This window comes from Chiloscyllium punctatum, chromosome 28 (assembly GCF_047496795.1).
Source record: "Chiloscyllium punctatum isolate Juve2018m chromosome 28, sChiPun1.3, whole genome shotgun sequence".
NCBI classification, from domain to species: domain Eukaryota; kingdom Metazoa; phylum Chordata; class Chondrichthyes; order Orectolobiformes; family Hemiscylliidae; genus Chiloscyllium; species Chiloscyllium punctatum.
In genome coordinates, this window is record NC_092766.1 from 83,892,680 (window position 1) to 83,913,493 (window position 20,814).

A 20,814-nucleotide genomic window follows, 5' to 3' on the forward strand; every position below is an offset into this window, starting at 1 on the left:
AAGCACGGAGATGGTGAACCACTGACGGTCCTCTATTTGTTTCATCCGGAGGCCAAATTGGGTAACACGCACACAAAGACCCAGCCCAAGGACAATGGCATAGCAAGTTAACAATACGATTGACCGCATTTTGTCGCGACACCCGTAGCCTGAGGGCACAGTTCCTTTAGACTCGCCAAAGTCCGATTAGTTCGTTCTCAGAGTCTCTGTTCCTTAGATGCCTTTGTCAGAGAGGTTCGTTCGTCCTCCGTCGGTTGTGGCACTGGTCCCTTGACTCGAGTGTAATGTGTCTAGCCCTTTTCGGCCGTACGGACAGCCGTTTCGGTCGTCAAAAGTACCAGGAAGGGACCGTCCCAAGTTGGTTCGAGGGTACGTTGCTTCCAGCTTTTAATCAGGACCCACTGATCCGGCTTGACGGTGCGCACCGCAAACTCGAGGGGCGGCGTCTGTGCCAAAAGTCCCTGTTGGCGTAAACGAGATAGAGCAGACCCCAGAGCCACCACATATTTTTGCACAAACATATCCCGAGACTCAAATACAGGAGGTTCCCCCTTCGGCCCATGGAACGGGAGGCCAAATAACATTTCGAAAGGGGAGACGCCCAAATCCCGCCTTGGCTGGGTGCGAATTTGCAACAGGGCAAGGGGTAGGCATTTGGTCCAAGGCAGGCCGATTTCACTAGTGAGCTTGGTTAGCTGCTTTTTGATGGTCTGGTTCATTCTTTCGACCTTGCCCGAGGAGGAGGGATGCCAGGGGGTGTGCAAATCCCAGTCAATCCCCATTGCTTGCACTACATTCTGGAGGACGGTCGAGGTGAAGTGGCTCCCCTGGTCAGAGTCAATAGCGTGGGGTAGCCCAAATCGTGGGATGATTTGCGCGAGTAGAATCTTGCTAACCTGAGTTGCCGTTGCCGTGGTAGTGAGGAAAGCTTCCACCCATCCTGTCAGGTGATCTACCACTACTAATAGATACTTCAGGCGACCTATGGGGGGGAGCTCAGTGTAATCTACCTGAACATACACAAACGGCCTACAGGCCGGACTCCTACCCCCTTGTCTTGCATGCTGCCGCAGCCCCCTTTTGTTAATCTTTCGACATGTTATACAATCTCCTGTGACCTGCTTGGCTACCGTGTACAGACCAGGGTGAGCATATCGGCGCAGGAAGGCATCACACAGTGCCTGGGCGCCCCAGTGACCCCCTTGGTGTAAACAGGCAATAATGTCCCGCGTCAACGGTCGATTTAGTAGCTGGCGGCCATCGGGTAAGGTCCACTTGCCTTCCCTATCCTTTGTACCCCCCAGAGACGCGAGAAGAGTTTCTTCTTTGTCAGTAAACGTGGGCACTTCGGTAATTTCGGATATCTGTGGAATCCTTACCAGGCAGTTTATTACTTCCTTCCCCATCCCAGCCAATTTTGCCTGTTCATCTGCCAATTGATTCCCCAGGGTCTCTATTTTATCGTCTTTCTGGTGTCCTTTCACATGTACTACAGCAATCTCTTGTGGCAGCAACAAATCCTCCAAGATCATGGCTACTAGTTCCTCGTGGACCAACTCCTTTCCACTACTATTTATCATTCCCCTTTCTTTTCAGATCTTCCGAAAGGTGTGTACTACCCCAAAGGCATACTTAGAGTCAGTGTAGATTGTCCCGGCTATTCCCTTTAAATTCCTCAGAGCCCGGTGCAAGGCGTACAATTCGCACGTTTGTGCCGACCAGGCATTCGGTAGCCGTCCACTTTCCACTAATTCCCAACCAGTCTCACTAATGACTGCATAACCGTTGTGTCTCTTCCCATCTATCACTCGAGAGGACCCATCAATGTACCACCGCCTACCTGCATGTAAGGGGGTATCCCTCAGATCTTCCCTCACTTTACTCTGGTACTCTATTATGTCTGAACAGCAGTGTTCCAGTTCCTCCTCCCCTTCCCCTTTCCAAAGAAAGTCCGCCGGGTTCTGGCAGCCCCCGACTTCTATTCGGAGGTCTTCTCGGTCTAACAATATGGCTTCATATTTCAGAATCCTCGAGTCAGTCAGCCACCTCCCGGCTTTCTGATTCAGGATAGTTCTAACCTGGTGGGGAGTAGTGACTGTCAAGGGGGCCCCGAAAGTCAACTTCCTGCTTTCCTCTAACAGCTTTGCCGTGGCTGCCACCGCTTGGACACACTCCGGCCACCCTCGGGAGACTGGATCCAGACGGGCTTCCTTCCCCCCCCCCCCCCCCCCAATCCTGGGTCAATACTCCAAGAGCGGTTCCCTTTCTGGAGTTCACAAAGAGACGAAATGTCTTACTAAAATCCGGCAAGCTTAAAACAGGTGCGGCCATCAATTTTCCTTTTAGGATTTCAATTAACTTTTTCTCCTCCTCCTCCCATTTTATTCTGTTGGGTGCCTCCTCAATGAGTTTTAGGTACAAGTCTTTAGTAAGGGGGGCATAGTCGTCTATCCATAACCGACAATAGCCTAAGAGTCCCAAGAACTTCCGCAACTCCCTCTTGGTCGTTGGGAGGCCTAGTTTGATTATTGCCCGCACTCTTTCCGGACTTATTCGTTTCTGTCCCTGGCTTATCAAGTGTCCCAGGTACTTAAGCTCTTTCTCGACATATTGGAGCTTCTTCTGACTCACTCTTAACCCCTTCTCAGCTAGGTAATTTAACAGGGCATTAGTCCCAAGTAGGACGTCCTCCTCCGCCGGTCCGGATAAAAGGAGATCGTCCACGTATTGTATAAGCTTAAGGGCCGGGGACAAGGTTAGTCCCTCCAATAATTGTTCCAGAATCTGCCCGAACAGAGTCGGGGACTCAGTGAATCCTTGGGGGAGTACGGTCCACCTGTACTGTTGTTTTCTGCCAGTATCAGGATCCTCCCATTCAAAAGCAAAAAGATCCCTACTGTCCTTGTCCAGGGGACACGCCCAGAAGGCATCCTTTAAGTCTATAACACTAAACCAGCCGTGGTCCGGGGGGATTCGCCCCAGAATAGTGTATGGGTTCGGTACCACAGGGTGCCGTACTTGGACAATTTTATTTACTTCCCTTAGGTCTTGGACCATTCGGTAGCTCCCATCCGACTTCCGGACCGGCAGGATGGTAGAATTGTATCGTGACATACAGGGCTCTACCAATCCATCTTTTATTAGGTCTTCCATAACTGTCTTCAGGCCCTGCCTCCCTTCCCAAGAGATGGTGTATTGGCGCACTCTGACGTCGGGGCTCTGGGGCTTTAATTTTACCTCCACAGGTCGAATTGCGAGTCCTCCCCGGTTCCCTTTGGCGACCCAAACCCTAGGGTCTATCTCTGTCAATCGGGACTCACTAAGGTATGACATGGTAACGGCTAATTCTTCCTCTTCTCCCACTTCTATTCGCAATCCGAAACGGACTATCAAATCCCGTCCCAACAACCCATAGGGAAGATGGGGGAGGTGAAGGAGTTCCACCTGGAGCTCCTCCTCCTCCAGCCGCAAGGGTTGTGGTTCGAATATTTTCGCATTAAAAACCCCACCCATAACTCCTGAAATGTTTAATGTTTTAGCTTGGAAGCCAACCCCCCTCGGATGGAGGGGAATTGAGGACCTGCCAGCGCCTGTGTCAACTAAGAAGGTAACATCTTGTCTAAATGGGCCCACCCGTAAATTTACCAGGGGTTCTTGGTAGGCCCGTGTTCCGATCCTCCCCTGACTTCCCTAATCCATTTGTTCACACTCCATTTCATACATCCCTTCTCTTTCCCTTTTAAACTCGGGACGATCCCTTTTGAAGTGTCCCAGTTTCCCGCAATGGTAACATCCGGCCTTCTGAGGGCGCTCAATTCCATAAGATCCTCCTCTCTCACTTCTGCCCCGTCTCGCTTCTCTCCCTCTCCAACTTTTCTTCGACGTTCCTCTTTCCACCCCATAATCTCCCTCCCCCATTCCTCTGAACGTGCACCTTCTGTGCTTCCCGTAATAATTCTGCAACATCCTTTTCAGCCCAATCCTGCACTTTCTGTAATTTCTTCTGAATGTCAGGCCATGACTTAGTCACAAAGTGCACCTTAAGCATGCTCTTGCCTATTTCCCCATCGGGGTCTAAACCTGAATACTTTCGCATGGACTCCCGCAAACGGTCTAAAAACTCACTCGGGGATTCATCCTTTTTCTGTCCAACTTCAAATGCTTTTGCTAAATTCCGCTGTTTGGGCCCGCAGGTTTGGATCCCCCTGATTATAAGGCTTCTGAGGTCTGTCATATTGGCCCGTCCCCCCGCGTCGTTATGATCCCACCGGGGGTCCTCTAAGGGGTACTTCTGCTCTCCACGCTGAGGGCCGTCCTGATGCTCCCTATCCCAAATGCACTATTCCGGATCATAACAATTTCATCGTAATTAAATAGTATTCTCATCATGGCCTGCAGTTCAGCCCATGTGTATATACTGGGCCCCAGAAATTGGTCCAGTTGTATTCCCACACTGACGGGGTCGTCCAGTAGACGGGGTCGTTCATTACGGAGTTGCCGGATATCCCCAGAATTTAAAGGTTGTACTACGAACCCGGTCCGTTCATTCCCAAACGGCACCTCTCCTAAGTGGTTCAGCTGTTCAATATTGTCACTCCTCCCAGCTCTCAATCCCTCTTCTCGACCTCTCCGCATCTCGAGTCGGACTGATTTCCTAGTGCCTGGGGTGAGTTCTGTGCCCCCTCCTGTGCCCCCCCCCAGCAGTCCCTTCCTCACTGGTCGTAGCCTGCTGGGACTCGGAATTATCCGTCGCAGGAGGGAGGTCCGCGCTGGACGCCTGGTCGTGCGCGGGTGGTATATACGGGGGCGGGGAAGACGGTGGCAAACCGTCAGTGAGGATGTCCCAAGACTTCTGGGGCTTCCTCGGGTCTGTTTGGGGAATCAGAGGATAGAGACGTGTGGGACTCTCGCCGTCTCCCGCCAACCAGGCGGCGGCATATTTGCTCTCCTCTGGGTCAAACGGTTGTTTTCTGTTAACATATACATTTAGGATTTGACACACCCAGTCTTCATCAGACCCATACTCGGGCCAAACTACCGAGGGGGCGCGGATAGGTTCTTTGGTCCATATAAAACAACAATATTTTATCATGGTCTCTTTCTTTAAGTCCTTCGTTCTACTACTGTCCGTCCATAGACTTAACTTCCGACCTAATGGACTATCGGGGGGTATTTCTTTCCCATTTGCAGTCTTCCCTAACTTTTCCTTAGAAGTCTGATTTCCCATGGTTTATCTTCGGTCCTGGTCTTAAACGCCCAAAGCGTTTTCACAGATGACCGTGAAAACCACAATTTCCCGTGGTCTATCTTCAGTCCTGGTCTTAAACGCCCAAAGCGTTTTCACAGATGACCGTCAAAACCACGCGGCCAACAAGGAAGAACAAAAGAATCTCTTACCTTGATCCGTGCACGGAGTTGTCTGGCCTTTTTAAATGTGTGTACCCCCGTGTATAGTCACTAACCGGTCGTCCCAGCACTCGTCCGTGTGTTCCTTTTCCAGGATTCAAAATTATTTTTAAATGAGCCGGTTCACATCCTCTCTTGGCCGACGGCCGACGGACCAAGCTGATCAGTGAGAAGTATACTAGACGCGTCTTTGTTGTAATCAGGCTTGATCCGTGAGCCGAAGAGACTGCCCCCCCGCCCCCCCCCCCGCAATAATTATTTCATCCCGGAGGAGTCCCCAATTGTGCGAGATAAGTGGCTATCCAGCCCCATCTACAGCACTTTTTATTTCCCTTCCCAGGAACAAAGACATGGAGGAGTCTGTCCAAAACTTTTTCATTCAACTTTGCAAAGTCGGGTGCTGTTCCCAAAGGTACACACACACAAGCATAGTAATCTCCACGCATTATATACATGTATATGTGGGCTGGGTCTACTACTGCTGCCTTGACCAACGAGTGCTAGGATTCCCCACTGTTTTCCTTATTTGGGTTCTGGTGCCTGCGATTATTTTGTTATTCACTTGGCCAATCAGTGTTTGAGCTTCCCGTTCTTCCCTTATATGGATGATGTTGTACAACTGTGGTTAAGGGCGGTCTCTCAACTATCGAGGAAAGCTGTTACAACTGTTTCATTCATATAAACGTTGGGGAGGTCCGGCAACAGTTTCGAGTGTCTGCTTGTGTTTACTATGAGGTAGAAAAGACTAAAAGGCAGCTAACCGTTTAAAAATTACACTACCCCCTACAATCCCTTGTCCAATCACCTTCAAACATTCGTGAATATCTACTCCAATTTCTCTTTTATTACTTTAAACCACTCTGTATTCACACTTTTCTCATTGTACGTCCTCAAATTCATTATCACCCACTTCACTGGATTGAATTCCTTTCAGCACATTTTCTTGACAATTGTTTCCAATCTCCCTGCAGTCTATGGCTTTCTTCCTCATGGTTAACGACATGACTAATTGTTACCTGATTTGTAAACTGCTAAATGATGGCCACGACAAATAAGTATAAATCATTGACCTATACGAGAAAACAATCGAACTCATAGAAGCCATGGTTCATAAGATTGCAGAGGTCAGCAGAATTGGAGACTATAAAGAAGGTGATCTAAGATTCCAGAAGGATCTTAATCCATTGCGTCTTTGGGCTGAAAAATGTCACATGAAGTTCAATCTGGATAAATGGAAGGTATTGCATTTTGCTACATCAAATAAGAGTAGGGCTTATACAATTAATGATCGGGCGTCGCATCGTGCTATGGAACACACAGGCCAGGAATGCAAGTACATAATTAATTTTAGTTTGCTTCATATATAGACAGAATGGTTAAAAAATGTCATCTCGCCTTCGTTGCGCAGTCCTTTGAGCGGAGGGGTTGGTACGTTATGTTGAAGTTGAATAGGACATTGGGTGATGCGTCTTCTGGAATACTGTGTCCAGTTCTTGCCGCCCAGTAAAAGCAAGGAAATTATTCAGCTGGAGTAGGTTTAGAACAGGTATACCTGCGTATGGCTAGTGGGGAAGGTTTGTGTTATAACGAAAGGTTGGATAGGCTGAGAATATTTTCTCTCTATGCACTGGAGGTTGAAAGGCGACGTGATAGAAATGTAAAAATTATTGAGAGTTCGGCTCGAGTTAACTGTAACTGTCTTTTCTCCAAGGAGGGGGGACTTCAATACGAGAGGGAAAATGTTTAAATTGAAAAGAGGGATTTAAAATTAGACATGAGAGGCTTTTTTAACAGAGGATGGTTTATGTGTGCAATTCACTTCCTGAGGCAGTGATGAATGAAAGTACATTTGTAATATTTACAGGATATTTGGACCGATAAATGAATTGGAAAGTATCAGTGGGATTAACAAAAGCTATTCATTCATGCCTAGTACATAATTTATTGCACAGAGGGAAGATCAGAATCAACCACGATATTATGGATCTGGAGTCACATACCAGCCAGACACAGACGACAAGCAACATGAATTCGACTGGGACAACACTACCATTATAGGGCAAGCCAAACAGAGAACAGCCAGGGAATTCCTAGAGGCATGGCACTCATCCACAGACTCTATCAACAAACACATTGACCTGGACCCAATATACCGGCCACTACAGCGGTCAGCTCGAACTGACAACCGGAAGCAGCAGAGACAGGCCACTACAAATGCCGGAGGAAACAGCACAGAAGCGCTTCACAGGAGGCTCCCAAGCACTGAGGATCTCACCTAGACAGGGGACGAAACGTTTGCAAGACAAATTCCCAGGTCGGCGAACAAAACCACAACAACGAGCACCCGAGCTACAAATCTTCTCCCAAACTTTGAGTTTCCTTCCCTATGAGGCATTAGTGAATCAGATCTACAACAACTGATTCAACATCATCATTAGACTCCAGGAATTATTGAAATAAAATTCCAGCATCTGCCTTGCCAGGGTTTGAACCCGTGTCCACAGAATTATATCTGTACATTCATATTAACAATGCAGTAATAATATCACAAAGGCATTGTTAACCCTCAGCAGTTGCAAGAGCCATCAGATGCGACTCGTCTAGTTTGGCATTATGTTCAGTATGACCTGGTAGGACAGAAAGGCCTGTTTTCATGCTGTGTGAGTCTATGACTTTGACGCTATGAAACTGGCAGCTGGTTGGGATTAACAGCAGCATTGACAGTTTAATTGATCTCCTTCTGGGATATGTAAGCTTGTTGGTTACTGTGGAGGTTCTTCTGCTCATTGAGCCCTTCCCACACACGGGACTGTTGAATAGCCTGTCCCCAGTTTGACTGAGTAGTTGAGATTCCACTTCAGCAGGTAATTGAATCCGGCATTGCGCTGATTTCTCTGTGATATCGTTGTCTTTGTATCTACTCAGGATGAACGATTGGTTCAAATCATGTCCATGCAGACGCAAGTACCGTTGTCCATGTTGTGAATGTGTTTTTATTCTTCCTGATATATCCACAGGGTGTGGATGTCGCTGGTCAGGACAGCATTTGTTGTTCTTCCTGATTCGCTGCTGCCTCTCTGCACAAAAGATATGGATTCGATCCCAGTGTCGTGTGACTGTGTTCAGTTTGCACATTCTCTTCTTGCTTGTGTGAGTTTCCTCCCACAGTCTGAAGGTGTGTAGGTTACTGGGATCAGCCATGGGAAATGAAGGGACTGAACAGGTATGGAGTGTGGGTCTGAAGAGGATGTGCTTCAGAGGGATAGTGTCCCACACGGTCGTCATTCTCGGATTAAGGGTCAGCTATTTGCTTCAGGTCCTGGAGACACAAGTAGGCAGGATTGGGTAAAGATGGTAGCATCCCCTATATAAGTGACATGCATGAATGGGATTGCAAGAAATTAAAGTCATGTTCTCTGTTCCTGAGGTCAGGCTTCCATTCCAGGTTTTATTCATCAAACTTTAACATTACCAGTTCCGTGTGTGAGTCCCCAGGGATGAGTAGTTTATTATATAACCACAACACCACCTTCTCCTGGTTGCAGTATTTATTGGGAACAAGAAGCTGATTCTGAGCTGATGCGAACAAAAGCAGATGCCAATGTCAAAACCAATGATCCAAATGGGAAAATGAAATTTCGAACCTTGCCACCCCAAAGTTAAAGTCTCCACACTCTTTGGATGCGCCAATCGGCTGTCTCAGCAACATGTACTGTTTATGGTCATAATATTATAAATGGGGGCAAGTATTCCCTTCCGCCCCGCTTTTGAGCAGGAGCTGTCCCAACCTCGGAAATACATGCGCCTCTCTCCTGTCATTCCATCCCAGTTTCCAATTGGATCTTCGTGCATGCTTCATACAGTTTCTCTGATTCCGGTTCTGGAACTAGGATTATGTGTGATTTCATGCAGCAATTGGTCCTGCCTTGTGTGGGCAAAGTGATGAAGTAGCCGAAGTTCATATATAATGATATTGAAGCATACGTTTCAACAATATTCTGCAATCTCCCAAGAGTTTGGAGAGTTTCATTAATCCCATTCTCCTGTACGCTCATTCATGGAATCTCCACAGTCTCTGGGGACGCTAAAGTTAAAGATTCGGTTCATTCTGCTTTCCCACATGCCTGTCGCTATGTCCTGATATTGTACATTCTTCCTGACATTTCCTCTGCTACCATACAGGTTACAGTTTGCAAGCGTGCTATGTGGAATGCTGTAACCGTTTAGTAGTTCGAATTTTATGTTGCGATTGCAGCGACCTCGGCTAGAATCCACATCATGGCAGTCAGTTCTCTCAAAGTTTTACTTTTGGTGAAACACGGTCAGAAATTAATCGTTTTTACAAGATAATATTCTCCGAGGTGATGATCGGTTTTCCATCGAATTTTGTTCTCTGATATTTCTACGTTTCATGTATCAGGATTTTAACCCAAAAGTTCTCGAAGATGTCTCTCCCTCGCACTCTCCCTAACTCTCTTTTCCGTCTCGCGTCCCATTTGACTGAGGCATTGCACAATCTAACATACACTTTCACGTTGATCCCATCCAGTCTGTGCCGTTGCACTCACTGTTGCCCCAATCTCTTCATTGGCACCTTCAAATCATTCGATCCGTTTGGATATCGTGGCTGTGACATCAATTCACTTTTAGCAGCTTTTACTGACATGGACAAGAGATTATTGGAGTGTGAGGCTCAATAAAAGGGCATAAGGAATAATTGGGGAAAAGAGACTCTATTGGAAAAGATCCCCCGTGAGGGATTTCTGCGATAGCCTAGTGGTATTATCGCTGGATTGTTAACACATCAAAGCCAGGTAATATTCTGGGGAGAAGGGTTGGATTCTCACCACGCCACGACGATGATAGTTTGTGAATGCAATAAATGCCTAGAATTAAGAATACGTTGTATGAAAAACCCATGTGTTTCACTGACGTCCTTGAGGGAAGGAAACAACCGTCCTTATCTGGTCTGGCGTCCACGTGACTCCAAACTGGAAGGCAATAAATGCTGCAGCGCCACCCCCGATGCTGTTACAGAATAGAAATATGTTCATTCGGCTCATTGCTAGAATTGTCCAGGGATGAGTCGCACTGGGAGAGTTGCAGGAGAGATTCACTCGGATAGTGTCGTAACTGAAATTGTGCATTGAAAAATACCTTGATTGTTTGCTAAGTCTCCGATCTGTTAGAATGACCATGTGAGCTTCACTTCTTTCATATGTAAAGTGCAAAGCTTTTTTATTTTAAAGTTTCATTCTCAGGTGATGTTTAACAACTGGTGTCTGCCCCCCTGTGCTGCTGTCTGTTCCATAATATTTAGACTGATTCTAATTTATAAAAATGAGTTACCAGAGACTTACATGGAGTCATGCAGTTTTTGAGCAACGTACAATGTAACTCTGTAAGTACAAATTCACCCCACACAGTCGTGTGTGTGTGTGTGTGTGAGCGCGCGCGCTCACGCGTGCGCACTCGTGTAGGAGGGTCTCTGTTTGTAGATAGGGCAATAGGATCACCTGTACTGTGACATGAACCCAATGACCATGGGTACCAGTCTGCGGGGGCACTTTTAGCTGCTGCCTGTTCCGAAGACCGCCTTGTAGGATTGTCACCCGAAGATCAAAGGTCGAATGTCCTGGATCACTGAAGTGCTCTCCAACTGGGAAGGTGACACCTGTCTGTTGATTGATGTGCAGCGCCGATTCCGTTGTTGTAGCCTCTGCTCAGCTTCACCAATGTACCATGTCTTAAGGCATTCTTGCCTGTAGAGTGTTGGTTTTTGTTTAGATGAGCGTCAGTCTAAACATTATGGCATGGACGCAGCACACAGGGACTCGCACCTTCAACATATTATCTGTGCTGACACTAATTGGTAAAGCCCACCTGAGAATGTAACTGTGAAAAGAAAGTTTTTCGATTTACATAAGAAAGAAATGAACCTAACATAGTCATTCTAACAAATGGAAGACTTAACAAGCAATCAAGGTATTTTTCCAATGTATAATTTCAGTGACATTACACTGTAACCGTTCGCTATACATTCTGTACCTTACCACTGTGTACTCCACAACCACCTGATGAAGGAGCAGCTCTCCAAACGCTATTGCTTCCATTAAACTTGTTGGACTATGACCTGGTGTTGTGCGATTTTTAACTTTGTATTAGAATGCGGATCTCACAATTAAAATAGAGACGAAGAAGCATTTATTCTCTCAGACAGTTCCGTATCAGTGGACTTTCTTGGAGCAGAAGGCTGTTGAGGAAGTGTCATTAGGTGTAATGAGGCTGAGATCGGTAGATCTTCAAACAGCAAAGACATCAAGCATTATGGCAAAAGGCAAGAAAGTGCAGTTCAAGGTTAACAGATCAGATATGAAACCATTCAATAGTGGAACAGACTTGGTGGTCTGAATGGTGAGTATTTGTTCCTAAAATTGTTGGCCTTAATATGAAGCTGCAAAACAGACCTGAGTAAAACGTGCCAAATTTTAAAAAAAGCGTGGTGCCCCGGAGCACTGAAGCGAGGTGAAATGTACAAAGAACAGCACACAAAGGGCAGACAATATTGGGTAATTGATCCGAAGTGATCAGTATACCAAGTTAAACAGGAAAACCGATATTCATTATCTACATTGAACCTGGCTGCACGAGGCATGTAGTTAACTCTCACAAACCACTATTCCCCTTCCGTTTTCCTGACGACCCCTCCGTTCTTGTTTTAAACTGATTGAACGTCAGGCAATTGCCAATGACATTGCTGATTTGGAACTGTAGCATATAGAACATAGAACATGAGAGTGCAGTACAGGCCCTTCGACCATCGATGTTGCGCAGCCCTGTCATACTAATCTGAAGCCCATCCCATTACACTATTCCATGTACGTCCATATGCCTCTCCAATGACGACTTAAATGCACTTAATCTTGGCGAATCGACCACCGTTACAGGCAAAGCATTTCATGTCCTAACTACTCTCTGAGTAAAGAAACTACCTCTGACAACTGTCTTATACCTTTCTCCCCTCACTTTAAAGTTGTGACCCTCGTGTTTGCCGTCCCCAAACTTGGAAAAAAACTCTCCCTGTCCACCCTATCTAAACCTCTGATTATCTTGTATGTCTCTATTAAGTCACCTCTCAGTCATCTCTCCAACGAGGACAGCCTCAAGGCCCTCAGTCTTCCCTCATAATACATTCCATCCATACCAGGCAACAGGCTAGAAAATCCCCTCTGCACTCTTTCCAAAGCGACAACATCCTTCTTATAATGCGGGACCAGAACTGTTGACAATACTTCAAATGTGGCCGTACCAGATCTTTGTACAGCTGCAGCATAACCTTCTGATTCCAGAACTCAATCCCTCTATTAGTAAAGGCCAAAACACTGTTTTCCTTCTTAACAACCCTGTCAATCTGAGTGGCAACTTTCAGGGATGTGTGTACATGGACACCGAGATCTCTCTGCTCATCTGCACTCCCAAGAATCTTACCATTAGCCCAGTACTTTGCATTCCGATTACTCCGTCCAAAGTGTATCACCTCACACTTGTCCACATTAAACTCAATTTGCCACCTCTCAGCCCAGCTCTGCATCCTATCTATGTCTCTCCGCAACCTACTACATCCTTCGTCACGATCCACAACTCCACCAACCATAGTGTTGCCCGCAAATTTACTAACCCAACCTTCTAAGCCCTCATCCAGGTCATTTATAAAAATGACGAATAGCCCTGGACCCAACATCGACCCTTGCGGAATGCCGCTCGTAACTGGACACCAAGATGAACATGTTGCATCAACTACAACACTCTGTTTTCTTTGAGCGAGCCAATTACTGATTCAAACTGCTATGTCTCCCACAATCCCATTCCTCCACATTTTGTATAATAGCCTACTGTGGGAATCTTATCGAACACCTTGCTGAAATCCATATACAGAACATCAACCTGCTTACTCTCATCTACCTGTTTGGTCACTTTGTCAAAAAACTCATAAGATTCGTTAGGCACGACCTTTACAAAACCATGCTGACTGTCCCTGACCAGATTATTCTTTTCTAGATGATTATAAATCCTATCTCTTATAATCTTTTCCAACGCTTTACCAACAACTGAAGTGAGACTCACTGGTCTGTAATTACCAGGGTTGTCTCTACGACCCTTCCTGAACAAGGGAACCACATTTGCAATCCACCAGTCCTATTCCTGTAGATAATGATGATTTCTGGATCAATGGCACTGGCTCGGCAATCTCTTCCTTTGCTTCCCAGAGGATTCTAGGATAGATCCCATCTGGCCCAGAGGACTTGTCAATTTTTACACTCTACAGTATTTCTAATACCTCTTCCCTGTGAACCTCAATCTCTTCGAGTCGAGATGCAAGTATCTCTGTATCTTCCTCGCCAACATTTTCATTTTATATAGTGAACACTGTGGAAAAATATTTATTTAATGTTTCCCATGTCTCCTCTGACTCCACACACAACTTTCCACTATTATTCTTGATTGGCCCTAATATAACTCTCGTCATTCTTTTCTTCCTGACATACCTATGGAAAGCCTTAGGGTTAACCCTGATCCTATCCGCCAACAACTTCTAATGTATCCTCCTGGCTCTCATGTCTGCTCCTGGCTCTTCTGAGCTCTCTTATTAGGTCATGCAGGGAAACGATTCCTTCTGCTGCACAACATCATTCTGCTTCAAAATATCAGGCAGTATTTCATGTTGATTACTGGACACGTTACCCTTTAACAAGCCATGACAGTGAAATCACTGAATCCTCATCACTATACTACCAGGGAAGATTTCTGTTAACATCACCCTGGACACCATGAGATTCGCCATTCTATTCTCCCATCCTTCTGTGCGTGATCCCCTCGGCCCAATTCCGGTCTTGTTGGTTGGTTTACAATACTGAGGCTATCCAATCATCTTTGCATTTCAGTTTCTAAAGGATGAGACCTTCTCTCTGAGCTGGCAATGTGCTTGCTCAGTGGTGATAAAACTGTCCTTGTAAACTAGAAAAGTGCTTGAAATAGGCGATTCCTGTTTTTCATTCCAAGAACTTGAGGCAAACCGTTTGGCAGGACAGGAAATAGCGGGCGTGAGCAGTGATCAAGTTTGGCAGCAAGAACGAGGTGAGGCAGTATAAACTACAGAGTAATGGGGAAACAATGGGCAAAGAACACTGGGACGGGAGGGGCTGAATGCTTCCTTTCTTTGCTGTAACCAGACATTGGTGTTGATCTCTGAAACGGGACAACATCAGACCAGTCGATGAAATCTTACTTTCTCCTTGTTTTCTCCCGAGGCCTGTGTCACACTTGGGGAAATGTGTCTGCGTGCTTCAGTCTATGGGTAAAAATGGGGTTCAGTTTCCATCTCAATCTTTAATCCCACTTATTGCGTTTTACGAGATTAAAACGTACCAGAGAAATTAGTATTCAGGTGAAACGTCAGAGCTTACAATGTTACAGACCAAGTGCTGGGAAATGAGATGAAGGGACCCATTTCTGTGCTGTAAACACTCGATAATTCAATCGTTTTTGAGGGGAAACATATCTGCAGTGACATAATTCCAAAAACTGAGTTATGAAGAAACGGTGCACCTGCTTCTGCCCTCATCCCTGGTGGTCTAGTGGTTAGTATTCAGCGCTTTAACTGAGTGCCCTGGGTTTCATGACCGTTCAGGAAATCAGGACTTCTTGTTCCTGATGCAGAGAGCGCAGCTCTACCAGGAATCTGTTCCATGCCTGAGATCAGTCAATACCCCAGCTCATCAAAGAAGGGAAAAGTGCCTTCCCTCTCTCTGCATAGTCAGACAGTTAATCCTTCATTCTCCTCTGATTCCACTTTCCAAAGAATTTCAAAATAATGTCAAAACTGAGTCTCAGCTATTTCTTTTCTGTGCTTTTCATCCATCGGAGCTGCAGCGACTAAGTGCTTTGGTTTCTGAAAACGAAACGTACCCATGAGCAATGTATTGGGCTATTCCAGGATTGCCTTCTCTGACAACAGTGGGACATGACTGGTGTTGTCTATGATATGGAAGTGCCAGTGTTTGAGTTGAGTAGACAAAGTTAAAAATTACACAATATCAGGGCAGAGTCCAGCAGGTTTATTTGGAAGCACTAGCTTTAGGAGAGCCGCTCCTTCATCAAGTGGGTGTTTTTCTGCAGAAACTTGGTGTGTGTGTCAATATGCGCGAACTTTTGGAAGATCATTTGGACTTTAACCGATCCGTTCGTGGTGTCGACGGTACCCATGACTTGGAGGTGTTGGTGTTGGACTGGGGTGGATACATTTAATAATCACACAAAGCCATTTTAGATTCCAACAGTTGACAAACACCTGATGACGAAGCAGTGCATGGAACACTGGTGCTTCCAAATAACTCTGTTCGATACAATCTGGTGCTGTGTTATTTTTACTCTGATAGCTCTTGGTAATGTTTAACTGATCGAAGACAGTGAAAGAACTTTCATTCGTGGAGATGAAAATTTCAAATATTATCCACAACAGCATAACAAAAGTGATTAGGTTGGATTTGTGATGAATCTCCACAATGCGCTTGTGCAAAGTAAAAGTCGAACTTACAACTGCCTGATCCGGAGCCAGCTCTTCGAATGGTTGCACCAATGGCCAGATGCACAGCCGAGATTTTACACGCTGCAGAGCTCTGGTGTTAACAAGGACATGAGCAATAACAGTAACAGTCACAAGGTGAACAAAGAACAAAGATAATCACCATCATGATTCACTTCAATTTGGCCTCAAAACAACGAGCATTCACAATCTGATCAGCCAATCAATGAGGTCACTGCCGATCTTAGAAATTGCAACTGACTTTGATGCGTTTTCACCATAATTTGAGGTAAACTCCAGCCTAATCATAACATTGCATATTCCCATTAATTTTTATATTTAGATATCGTTAATGACCTGTCCGAATTTGCAGGAAATGAGTGAAAACGTCCTTCCGATGATGTAATCCAGCGCAGAGTCGGCCAGAAATGAAAAGACAAAGACATGAAGCATCACTCCCATTTCTCTCTGTACCAATGCGTTTCCTGAGTTGAATATTTGCAGGACTTGTCTTTACTATCTAAAGAATTAATTATTTTCCCGGGAAGATTCTTCATAAATCAATTAACATATGAGGTGTCGAAACATATTTTACTTTAGATTAAAATAGTTGAATATCCTTTCCCCCAGCCTAATATCCCAATGCTCCCTCCTCTTCCATGTAAATACAAGCTTCTCCAGGTGATGTTGGAGCTCCCAACATGACGTTACAATGCTCCTTGCTGCTCCATGTCAATAGAAGCTGCTTTACTTGAAGTTGGAGCTCCCAGTTTGATGTCCCAATGCTCCCTGTTCCATGTCATTACCAGTGGTGCAGTTGAGTTTAGACCTACCACTCTGATGTCCCAATGCTCCCAGCTGTTACATGTCACTAAAAGGTGGTCCTTGTGTGGTTGGAGCTCCCAGTCTGATGTCCCAATGCTCCTTGCTCCATGTTAGTAGAAGTGGTGCAGCTCAGGCTAGACCTACCACTCTGATGTCCCAATGCTCCCAGCTGCTATATGTCATTAAACGCTGATCCTTGTGAGATTGGAGCTCCCAGTCTGATGTCCCAATGTTCCCTCCTCCATATCAATAGAAGCAGTCTAGTTGAGGTTGGATGTATCACTCTGATGTCCCAATGCTCCCTGCTGCTACATGTCATTAAAAGCTGCTCCAGGTGAGAGTGGAACTCCCAGACGGATCTCGCAAAGCTCCTTGCTTCATGTCATCTGAAGCTGCTCCAAATATGGTTAGATCTTGCATTCGGATGTTCCAATGCTCCCTGCTGCTCCATGTCAACTGAAGCTGTTCCAGGAGTGGTTGGAGCTCCCAGACTGATGTCACAATGCTCTCTGGTCCACGTCAAAAGACGCTGCTCCAAATGAAGTGGGAGATCCCATCCCTGGCAGCTCACATACTTCTATACCATCATAGAAATACTGCCCACTGAACATCCCCACCACTGGACCAATGGTGGAATAACCACATCATGAGAACCGAATATTATTTTTAGTCATCACCAAATCATTATTTCCAAAAGTCATTCTTTCTTAAACCTTATTTCGCATGTGCATACTGCAGTCCATCCGAAGTAAGATAATGGTGCTAATTGATGTATGCTTAATAAAAATTACATCCTATTTTTCATGTTGATTAACTGCGAGTTAACAAGGACAATGTTTGTATTCAAAACACACTTTTATTCCAGGTGAGAGAATGTAGTTTGCATTATTTAAAATGAACTTGTTCACTGTGTTAAATGATCAAAAAGATCTCAATTTCAAAACAACACTGGTAACGTTGTCATCCATCTTGAAATGTGGTGTCTTCTTCTTTCAACCAGACGGGTATTATATCAAAAAGTCTATTACTGATATGCGTATAGACACTTTAAATCGCAAGGATTGTGAAGGTTTCTAACTCAGGTTGAGGTTTAAGATGTAGGTTTGCTCGCTGAGCTGTAGGTATGATATCCAGACGTTTCATTACCTGGCTAGGTAACACCATCAGTGGCGACCTCCATGTGAGGGGAAGCTGTTGTCTCTTGCTTTCTATTTATATCTTTCTCCTGGATGGGGTTCCTGCGGTTTGTGGTGATGTCATTTCCGGTTTGTTTTCTGCGGGGTTGATAGATGGCATGTAGATCTATGTGCTTGTTTATGGCGTTGTGGTTGGAGTGCCAGGCCTTTGGGAATTTTCTGGCAAGTCTTTGCTTAGACTGTCCCAGGATCAAGGTGTTTCCCAAGTCGAATCGGACTACCAAGACTCCATAAACCAGGAGGCCCCCCTCAGACCCATAGTCTCATTACCCGGAACACCAACTTACAGACGGGCCAAAGGACTACACGCAAGACTGAATACCTCATAGAAGAGTCACAGCACTCCATCCACTCCACCCAGGAGTTCCGAAAAATCATCAAAAACACCAAAATAGAGGAAGAAGAAGCAACGATCTCATTCTACATAACAGCACTGTTCACCTTCATCAACATCGACCTGGCAAAGGAAACATTTACCACACTTTTAGAAGAGACCATCACAGACGCACCAACAACCATCAATCACATTACCAACGAAAACATCATGAAGCTAGTGAACCTGTGCCTCACCACCCACTTCACTTTCAACAACATATCTACAAACAAACCAACAGCACACCCATGAGATCTCCGCTATCAGGATTCATAGCAGAGGCGGTTATGCAAAGACTAGAACAAACACCCCGACCAACAATCAAACCAAAAATCTGGGTCCGCTACGTAGATGACACCTTTGTCATCACAAAACAAAACAAGATAGAAGAGACATTTGACATCATCAACAACACCTTCACAGGCATAAAGTTCACCAAGGAGGAAGAAACCGACAACAAACTCGCATTCCTGAACGTCACAGTAGAAAGAAAGGACAACGGAGAACTACAAACCTATGTATACAGAAAACCAACAAACACTGACCAAATACTTAACTACACCAGCAACCATCCCAACACACACAAACGAAGCTGTATCAGAACACTATTCCAACGAGCCACCACACACTGCAGCACAGACGAACTTCGGAAAACAGAGGAGAACGACCTATTCAACGTATTCGAGAAGAACAGATACTCAAAAATACAGTTCGCAGATTCCTCAAGAACAAACCACGACAAGCAGACCAAACACAGCCAGAAACCCTAACCACCTTACCATACATCGAAGAAGTTTCAGAAATGACAGCCAGACTATTCAGACCACTCGGAATCCTCGTAGTACACAAACCCACCAACACTCTCAAACAAAAGCTAACTTAAAAGACACAGTTCAACCCATGGACAAAACCAACGTCATCTACAAAGTTCCATGCAAGGACTGCCACCAACACTATGTAAGACAAACAGGAAGAAAGTTAGCCACCAGGATATACGAACACCAGCTAGCCACAAAAAGACACGACCTTCTCTCCTTCGTAGCCCTACATATGGATTAAAAATACCACTATTTCGACTGGGACAACACATCTATCCTGGAACAGGCTAACCAAAGATATGCCAGAGAATTCCTAGAGGCCTGGCACTTCAACCACAATGCCATAAACAAACACTTAGATCTAGATGCCATCCATCAACCCCTCAGAAAACGAACAGGAAATGACATCACCACAAACCCCAGGAACCCCATCGAGGAGAAAAATATAAATAGAAAGCAGGAGACAACAGCTTTGCTTCAATTGGAGGTCGCCACTGATGATGATGTTACCTAGCCAAGTAATGAAACGTCTGGATATCAAAGTTACAGCTCAGTGAGCAACCCTACACCCTACATTTTAAATCATTTTTCATGTTTATGTTGCATGAATCTGCGGTTATTGATCCACAGTTTTGTTTCACTCCCTATAGGTAACATGCTGATTTCTCCAGTTGTTCATAGTTCAATGTGATGCATCCAGTGTGTGCATAACGAGAAGGAGCTTGCTTCCCACATCTTGTGTTTATCTGTGCCTTATGTCCAGCATTCATCAATGGCGAGAGCAAGGGGCGAGGGCGAGACCAATGTGTAAGTCTCTCCGTGCCCATGCACGGCACCCACAGCGGCAATTCTCCACTGTGCATTTACACCCAGTTCTCAGTGCCCCTAAACCCACACCCTGCCCCTTTGAAATATCTCCATTATTTTGTGCTGTCTCGCTGTGCTCTTCTCACCATGATGAATTACTTCTACTCAACTTCTTCCAGATTTCATCTGACAAAAAGTTCATTAAGAATCCCTTTGCATAAACATGCACTTCGCAGCTCTCGGTATTTGATTTTCCTGGATGTCTTTCATACGAAAAAACGTTCACAGCAGCTTGAAATGAAAAAGAAAATCGCATTTCTTTTCATTATCCCAAAGCAAACTACATTTCAATGCAGTTTAGTCAAACGGCACAAACTATTCCTTGAGATTTGGTAATCGCGACAAAGCATATAAACTGACCATTGGAGTTCCAGTTTCAATGCGACAGCTGAAAACCGCACGATTGGAAGCCTTTGATGACAGCGACGAGAGTGGAAGTCGAACCCACGCGTGCAGAGCACAATAGATTAGCAGTCCATCGCCTTAACCTCTCGGCCACCTCGTCACAGATGCTCAAAAAGCTATGACCTTATGCATAATTGAATTTCGTAAATTATGCAGAGCAGCAGATATTTCTCCCTGATGTTGGTGAAATGAGAAATAACACAGTACGGTTCCAAGATGATGGTCTGACCCCTGGGTTGTGGGGCAAGTGCACTCCCACTGTCACACTGTGCACACATTGATCTGAACAAAAATGAGGAAATGACTATGTAACAAGGTCAGTTGAATTCTGTGAAATTTGAA

General features: G+C 45.3%; 1 non-coding gene across 1 annotated transcript; it reads right to left on the reverse strand.

Moving 5' to 3' along the window:
• Positions 1-20,490: 20,490 nt before the first annotated feature.
• Positions 20,491-20,572, reverse strand: trnas-gcu (transfer RNA serine (anticodon GCU)). The gene has a single exon. It is a non-coding gene; the product is annotated as a tRNA-Ser (tRNA).
• Positions 20,573-20,814: the final 242 nt, after the last annotated feature.